Raw genomic sequence first — 7,725 nt, 5'->3', positions numbered from 1 at the left:
TCCGCAGTCGGCTAGGAGGCGTGTCTGCTGCAATGAGTGACGTTTAACTTAATTGGCTTGTGCTTAAATGAGAGAACGCAATGTAGCACAGTCTAGCAGCTTGGCATTCCTCATCTCAGCACTTGCAGCTCAGCCCGGGCCCTTGGAGATGGAGAAAGAAATCACCCCAGGGAAAGTTGTTGGAACCCAGGGGCCTGGAGAGAAGACCAGCAGAGACCATCCTGTGCCTTCCACGTAAGAAAGAACCTCAGTGGAAAGTCAGCTGCCTTTCCTCTGAAGAACCAACAAAATAAATCCCCTTTTATTAAAAGCCAATCCGTCTCTGGTGTGTTGCATTCCGGCAGCTAGCAAACTAGAACATATAGCTACTCCTGCTTTCTTTTGGTTACAACTTGCATGGAAAATATTTTTCCATCCTTTCACTTTTAATCTATTTGTATGCTTGTGTCTAAGATGAGTCTCTTGTAAACAGCATATAGCTGGATTATGTTACTTAATCCATTCTGCCAATGTGTATCTTTTAATTGGTCAATTTAGTCCATTAGCATTCAAAGTTATTACTGAATAGGCATTTCTTGAACCCACCATCTTCTCTTTTTATTTTGTTAGATCTATATATTCTTTTCTCTCTTTCTCTTTGTATTCTTTAAATTACCCTTAGTAGAACTCTTTAGTTTTGTCCTCTCCTCCAGACCTCTCTCTCTTCTCCTTTTTATTCAGCTGGCAGACCTCCTTTTAGTATTTCTTGTAGGGCCAGTCTCTGGTTGACAAATTCTGTCATGACTTCTTTGTCTGTGAAAACTTTAATCTCTCCCTCAATTTTGAAGGACAATTTGGATGGGTATGGAATTCTTGGTTGGAAACCTTTCTTCTTCAGGATCTTACATATATCATACCATTGTCTTCTCACCTCCAGGGTTGTGCAGTCTTGTTTGATTTCCCTTGTATGTAGTAGATTGTTTTTCTCTTGCTGCTTTCAGTTTCTCTTCAACATTCCACAGACTGATTAGTATGTGCCTTGGGGAAGGCCTATTTGGATTTATTCTGTTTGGAGTTCGTTGGGTTCTTTGACTTGTTTATCTATGTCCTTTATGAGGGTTGGGAAGTTCTCCCCCATTATATCCTCAACTATTATTCCTAGCCCTTTTCTCTTCTTTTCTCCTTCTGGGACACCAGTGATTCTTATATTTGTTCACTTTGTTTTGTCTATCATTTCCCTGAGTTCCAATTCAAAATTTCCATCTTTTTTTTTTTTTTTTGCATTTGATGCTTTGATTCTTCTAAGTCAATTATCCTGTCCTCTACATCACTTATTCTTTCTCCTGTTTCTTCAAATTTGGTGTTGTGTGCCTCTAATATGTTTTTTATTTGGTCAACAGAGTCTTTAATCTCTGTGATATCTGCTATTTTTCTATTCTTTCAAATTCTTTTTTATGCTCTTCTATTGTCTTCTTGATCTCCTTTATGTCATTTGCTATCCCACTTATTAAGTAGAGTTGCATGAACATCTTTGATTAGTTGGTCCAATTTCTGTCTCTCCACTAGTCTTTTAATTTGATCAGTAGGCAGGCTACATCTGTCTGCATCATGATAGCTTAGTGATCTGCTGTATTCGTCACATGTAAATGTCTTGATTGATTTAGTTTGGGAGTTGATTTCTTTCAGCAGTCTAAGGCCTTGTGTTTGTGGGATGGTTGTAGAGCAGGGAGCAGAGCACGGGGTGGGGCACCCAGTGTGGTAATTTGTTACAGGGTAAGTATAGGCGCAGTTTGGGAATGTAACACTGATGCTTGTGAACATTGGTGCCCAGCAGCCAGAGAGGATGTAGCTATATGGGCGCATCGGTCTGCGGTGTGTATCCTTGGTGTGCACTGGTCTAAGGCACAAGGCCCTTTGTGCATGTGTGTAAAGCTGTGGCAGCAGGTCAGCATTATTTCTTCTGGATTGGGGACATGATGTGACCTGGTTGCACAGGTCAACACTTTCTCAGAGTGTTGACTTTTAGAAGCCTTATGGGGCTAGTTCTTATATTTAGGTGTTTGATCCACTTAGAGTTGATTTTTTTTGTATAAGGTGTAAGTTAAGTGTCCTCTTTCATTCTTTTGGATATTGATCCAGCTCTTCTGTGCTCCTTTTTAAAAAAGACTACTCTGTTCCAGTTCAGTGGTTTTGGGGGCCTTGTCAAAAATCATTTGACCATTGATGTGGTGGTCCATTTCTGCATTCTCAATTTAATTCCTTTGGACAATATTTCTATCTTTGGTCAGTACAATGCTGTTTTGACCTATGTGGCTTTATAATAAGTTTTAAAGTCAGAAAGTGTTAGTCCTCCCACATTGTTCTTCATTTTTAAGGTGCTTTTAGCTATTTGGGGTCTCTTTCTCTTCCAGATGAATTTGGTAGTTAACTTTTCTAATCTTTCAAAGTAAGTTGTTGGAATTTTGATTGATACTGTATTGAATCTGTAGATCAGTTTGGGGAGAATTGACATCTTAACTATATTTAGCCTTCCTATCCATGAGCAGGGAATGTCTTTCCACCTATTTAGATCTTTGACGTCTTTTAGCAATGTTACATAGTTTTCTGTGTACAAGTCCCTTACATCACTAGTTAAGTTCATTACTAAATACATCATTCTTTTAGTTTCTATTTTGAATGGATGTTTTTCCATAACTGACTCCTCAGTTAGGTCATTGTTTGTGCATAGAAGTATAACTGATTTTTGCACATTAATTTTTATATCTTGCTACCTTGCTGAATTTGTTTGTCTAGTAACTTTTTTGTAGGTTTTTTTCAGAATTTTCCAAGTATAGAATCATGTGATCTGCAAATAATGAAAGTTTTACTTTCCTCCCAATTTGGATGCCTTTTATTTCTTTGTCCTGCCTGATTGCTCTGGCTAGAACTTCTAGTACAATGTTGAATAAAAGTGATGACAGCAGGTATGCTTGTCTCATTCCTGATCTTCAGGGAAAAGCTTTCAGTCTCTCTCCATTGAGTATGATGATGGCTATCAGATTTTCATATATGCCCTTTATCATATTCAGGAAGTTATCTTTGATTCCTCTTCTTTAATCTTTGTTATTTCTGTTCTATTACTTTGGGGTTAGTTTGCTGTTCTTTCTCATGGTCCTCCAGGTAAGCAGTTAAGTCCTTGATATTTGCCCTTTCTTGTTTTGTAATATAGGCATTTAGGGCAATAAATTTCCCCCTTAGCTTAGTCTTAGCCACATTCTATATGCTCTGTTAAACTGTATTCTCATTTTCATTCCTCTCCAGATAGCTACTGATTGCTCTTGTAATTTCTTCTTTAACCCACTGGTTGTTTAAGTGTGTGTTATTTAATCTCCATATATTTGTGAATGTGCAGGGGTCAAAGTGCTTGAGAAGAGAGTACCAATCCAGGGGCAAATGCTTGGGGTGGGGGACCTCAGGGTGGTCTCCAGGGTGGAGTCTGGTCAGGAGCACTGCTTGGACCTCAGGGCTCTGGATGGGGAGACCTCGCTGCTCCAACCCCCACCCTGGGCCAGTGCTGTGTCTTTGAGCCACATTGGGCCCCTGAACCTAGTTCAAGAGCCTGGTATGGACCACCCTGACCACCAGCCCCTCGCAGTCCCTCTGTGTGGAATTCTGCAAATAAGAGCCCAGCAGTGGAGCCGGGAGGCATCAGGGAAGGCTTGGTCATGGCCTCAGGAAGCTCCCCCAGGTGACCTTATCCATCTAGATATATGTGGGGATAACATTGGACCAGACATCCAGCATGGGGGCCATAAGCTGACAGATAAAGGGTCAGGATACATGTTGGGGCAGATTCACCCATCCCCACACTGACCTTCCCACCATACTGGACATATTCTGGGTGTGGAATTGCTGTTCAGTCACAACTACTTAGGGGGCAACCCATCCAAGATTGTGCCCCCCCATCTAAATGTGGAGTCCAGATCCCAAGGCCCTGATAAAGTCACTTGCACCCCACAGTCTTCCAATCCACAGAGAAGGGCTCTCAACCTGGTGCCAGGCACGTAGCACACTCATCCATTGTCTGTCCACCTGGGGATGTGCCAAACTGACTAAGCAGCTGTGGGTTACTGCTCCTGTGTGGCCTATCCAGGCCTGAGTCAACCTGATGGGTCAGGTGCAGGGTGGGGTGTCCTTCCTTTCTGCTCACAGAGGCTCTTGGACTCACTTGGGTGATGCAGGAGTTTCCAGTTTCATCTCATCATGAGATTGGGGAGGGGTGTGAAATGTGACAGTGCTCTCTCCTATCTGATGTCTGGGGTGTTCTGCAGAACACCACAATTGGGTGGGTCTCCTTTGGTGTATCCTCTGTCTGTTGCCATGTGCTTATAGAAGAAGGAAAGGCCCTGGTTTGGAGGCATTAATTCTCCTACTGGCAGCCAGGCCCAGGACTGTGTCTTCAAGTGCAGCCCAAGTCCACAAGTTAAGATCACCCTGGACTCTGCAGCTCCCACTCCCCCTCCACTGTTCAGGGAAGAGGAGAGCTTGACATGGGGAGGAGGTGACTGGAGACAAGGGTAAAATTATTGACCTCTGGGGAGTGCAGAAAGTTTTTGGAAGATTCTAACTTTGTACAGATTCACTCAAAGTCAGTGCCCACGAACTTTGCTCTTCACAGGACAAGTGGAAACTCAGGGATGGTCTAGGGTGAAACTGTCCTGTGGCCTGTGGCCTGGGACACTAACTCAGTCCCTTCTCCTAAGCAGGACCTGAGGCCCTGCAGTGAGATCATATCTGCTTTGTACTCCAAAAACTGCAGCTATGCCCTGACCCCACCTGCTCCCTCCCCTCCCCTGTCAGACCACCTTGACCCTAATCACACAACTGTCTGACAGCAGAAAGTTAAACAACCTGGACAGTAGTGAAATAATACACTTCAGACCAAAACTATTCCTAGTGTCCCACTCATGTCTGACTGCCCATAGAAATAAAAGAGATAATGGAAGGATAATATGAGCAGCTATATGCTGAAAAGAACTAGACAATGTAGACAGAATGGACAACTTTCTAGGAAAACATTGCTCTAGTTTGCTATCCAGCAGAGTACAATATACCAAAAATGGAATAGCTTTAAAAAGGGGAATTAAATAAGTTTCAAATTAGCAGTTTTTAAGCCATGAAAATGTCCCAATTAAATCAAGTCTAGAGAAATGACCACTCTAAGGCATCCAGGGAGAGATACCTTGGTTAAGAAGGCTGATGATGTTCAGAGTTTCTCAAGTTAGAAGGCACATGGTGAACATGGCATCATCTGCTAGCTTTCTCTCCTGGCTTCCTGTTCCATGAAGCTCCCCAGGGTGCATTTTATTCATCTCCGAAGGTCACTGGCTGGTGGACTCTCTGACTCTTGTGCTTATGTCATTCTTCTTTGCTCTCTGAATCTCTCACTGTTTCCAAAATGTCTCCCCTTTTATAAGATTCCAGTAAACTAATCAAGACCCACCTGAATGGTGGAGACATATCTCCACCTAATCCAGCTTAACAACTACTCTTGATTGAGTCACATCTCCAGGGAGGTGATCTTTCCAGTTTCAAATGAACAGTACTGAATAAGGATTAGAAGAAATGGATGCCTGTGCAAAATGGGATAAGGATTAAAGCATGACTTTTCTAGGGTACATAAATTCTTTCAAAGTGGCACAAGCATGAACAACTGAAAGGATGACTTGAGAGGGTTTAGCATATTCTCTGCAGGTTGTTGAAAGCCTGGCCACTATCCCATTGTCCTGAGGGGGTTGAGCATGAGCCCCGGAGGTGGCAGAGTCCAGATGCAACCCACATGCTTGGGGATGGTGAGGCTAAGAACAAGGTGGTCTTCTCAGGGTTCTCCAATGTTCCTAGACTTACCCCAGTGTTTGGAAAGAAAGGCTCACTGTGTTAGCCCTTGGAAATGGTGTAACTATTGCTCTCTCAAGTCCCAAGAATGAAACATCATTCTATAAATGATTCTCACATCTTGTAATCTAATGGAATTTCCCTTCTGGTTTTTGCAACTGGTTGGTCCAATGACCCCTGTTTTTCTTTCAAATTCTCCTTATGAAAATGGTAACTTCAATCCTATGACTGTACCACCTTTGTATACTGGAATCAGATAATTTACTCTGAGGTTCACAGGCCAACAGCCAGGGGAGAATTTTGACTTAGGAGAAAGCATGACTATAACAGGCTTTGATGAGATTCTGTATTCATTTACTTTGTACAGAATGAAATGATTTGTCTTTATTCTTAAACGATTTATTAAGTTACAAGTTTATAGTTCTAAGGCCATGAAGATGTCCAAATTCAGGCATCCAGAGAAAGATACCTTGACTTTGAAGAAAAGTTGCTGGCATCTGGAGAAACCATCAGCTGGGAAGGCACATGGCTGGCATCTGCTGCTCCTTCCCAGTTTGTTGCTTTCAGCTTCAGATTGCAGTGGCTTTCTCTAGATGTTTTGTGGGTCCTTACTTATTTGCAGCTCTCTGCTCACTGTGTCAGCTCTTTTAAAGACTCCAATAAGCTAAGACCTATCTTGAATGAGCAGGTTGTATCTCCATGGAAATAATCTAATTGAAAGATCCCACCACAATTGATGAGTCAATCTCCATGGAAACAACCTAAACAAAAAGGTCCCACCCTAGAATATATCTGTCTCCACATGACTAAATTATAAGAACATGATTTTTCTGGGATACATAAAAGTTTCAAACCAGCATACTAGCTCTGCTTAAGGTTTCTCTGTTTATGAAAGCTGCCAACTACAGTATGCCAGAAATGGAATAGCTTTTATACAGGGAATTTATGTTACAAACTAACAGTTAAGGCCAGAAAAATGTCTAACTAAGGCATCCGGGAAAGTATACCTTAACTCAAGAAAGTCCAATGTCTGTTACGTGGGAAGACATGTGGCTGGTGTCTGCTGATCCTTGTCCCTGGTTCTGTTGCTTTCAGCTTCTGATGTCAGTGGTTTCCTCTCTAAGCCTCTATGGTCCTTCACTTCGTTCCTTCCAGACACAACTCTGGGTTCTGGATTCCTTAGGTTCATGGAGATAAACTTACAATGGCACTGATTTCTCTATGCTTTAATTGTTATTGTAGTGTTATTCATGGGAACACAAAAATACAAGTGAAAGTGTTAAATTCATGTGTATATAAGTAATTTTTCCATGTGGGCTGAATTCACTGCTCTAACCTGGCTCTACTAAATTCAGTATCTTGGTCTATTTTGTCAGAGATTTTCAGTGAACTTCTCTTGACAATCTTAACTTTCTTACTTTCAGAATAGTCATTTATTCTCCCAAAACTAATTTGGTTCCTAGTTCTAGTTCTTAGTTCAACTTTTATTCTTCTTTTCAACATATTTTATTTTTAATGACTGTGAGAACTGAAAGGTTTCAACCTGGTCACAGAAACCTTACAAGTATCTTCTTTTTTATTCATCTATCATAAATTTCTCATGTATATGTAACTGCTCTTACCCTGTTGCTATCCACACTCCATGCACAGTGAATCAGTCCTATCCTAAAAACATATGAAGGCCTTGAGTCCACTGACCTAAGTAGCAAAAGGTGAAAAGGTTTAAGACATGTGATTCTGGAAATGGAAGTTTTACATTAACTGCATACTCATTATGTATTCTAACTACCATTCTACTAACATTGTATTTTCTGTTCTAGTGTTGAGAAGCCATTGGTTCATTTGCAACAGTAATCTTACATTCATATTTTC

General features: G+C 41.4%; 1 long non-coding RNA gene across 5 annotated transcripts in view; it reads left to right on the top strand.

Moving 5' to 3' along the window:
- Positions 1-7,725, top strand: part of LOC143661912 (uncharacterized) — a 52,133-nt gene that overhangs the window by 24,245 nt on the left and 20,163 nt on the right. Inside the window, exon 3 of one of the 5 annotated variants that reach the window (XR_013164968.1) lies at positions 120-7,722. The exons of 3 other annotated variants lie outside the window; for them this stretch is intronic. This is a non-coding gene — a long non-coding RNA (uncharacterized LOC143661912). Of the gene's footprint in view, positions 1-7; positions 69-119; positions 7,723-7,725 lie in introns of those variants that run through there. One more of the 5 variants, XR_013164971.1, reaches the window with a different exon arrangement.

Source organism: Tamandua tetradactyla, chromosome 18 (genome assembly GCF_023851605.1).
Source record: "Tamandua tetradactyla isolate mTamTet1 chromosome 18, mTamTet1.pri, whole genome shotgun sequence".
In the NCBI taxonomy this organism is placed as follows: domain Eukaryota; kingdom Metazoa; phylum Chordata; class Mammalia; order Pilosa; family Myrmecophagidae; genus Tamandua; species Tamandua tetradactyla.
This window is presented reverse-complemented; position numbering and strand designations above follow the sequence as displayed.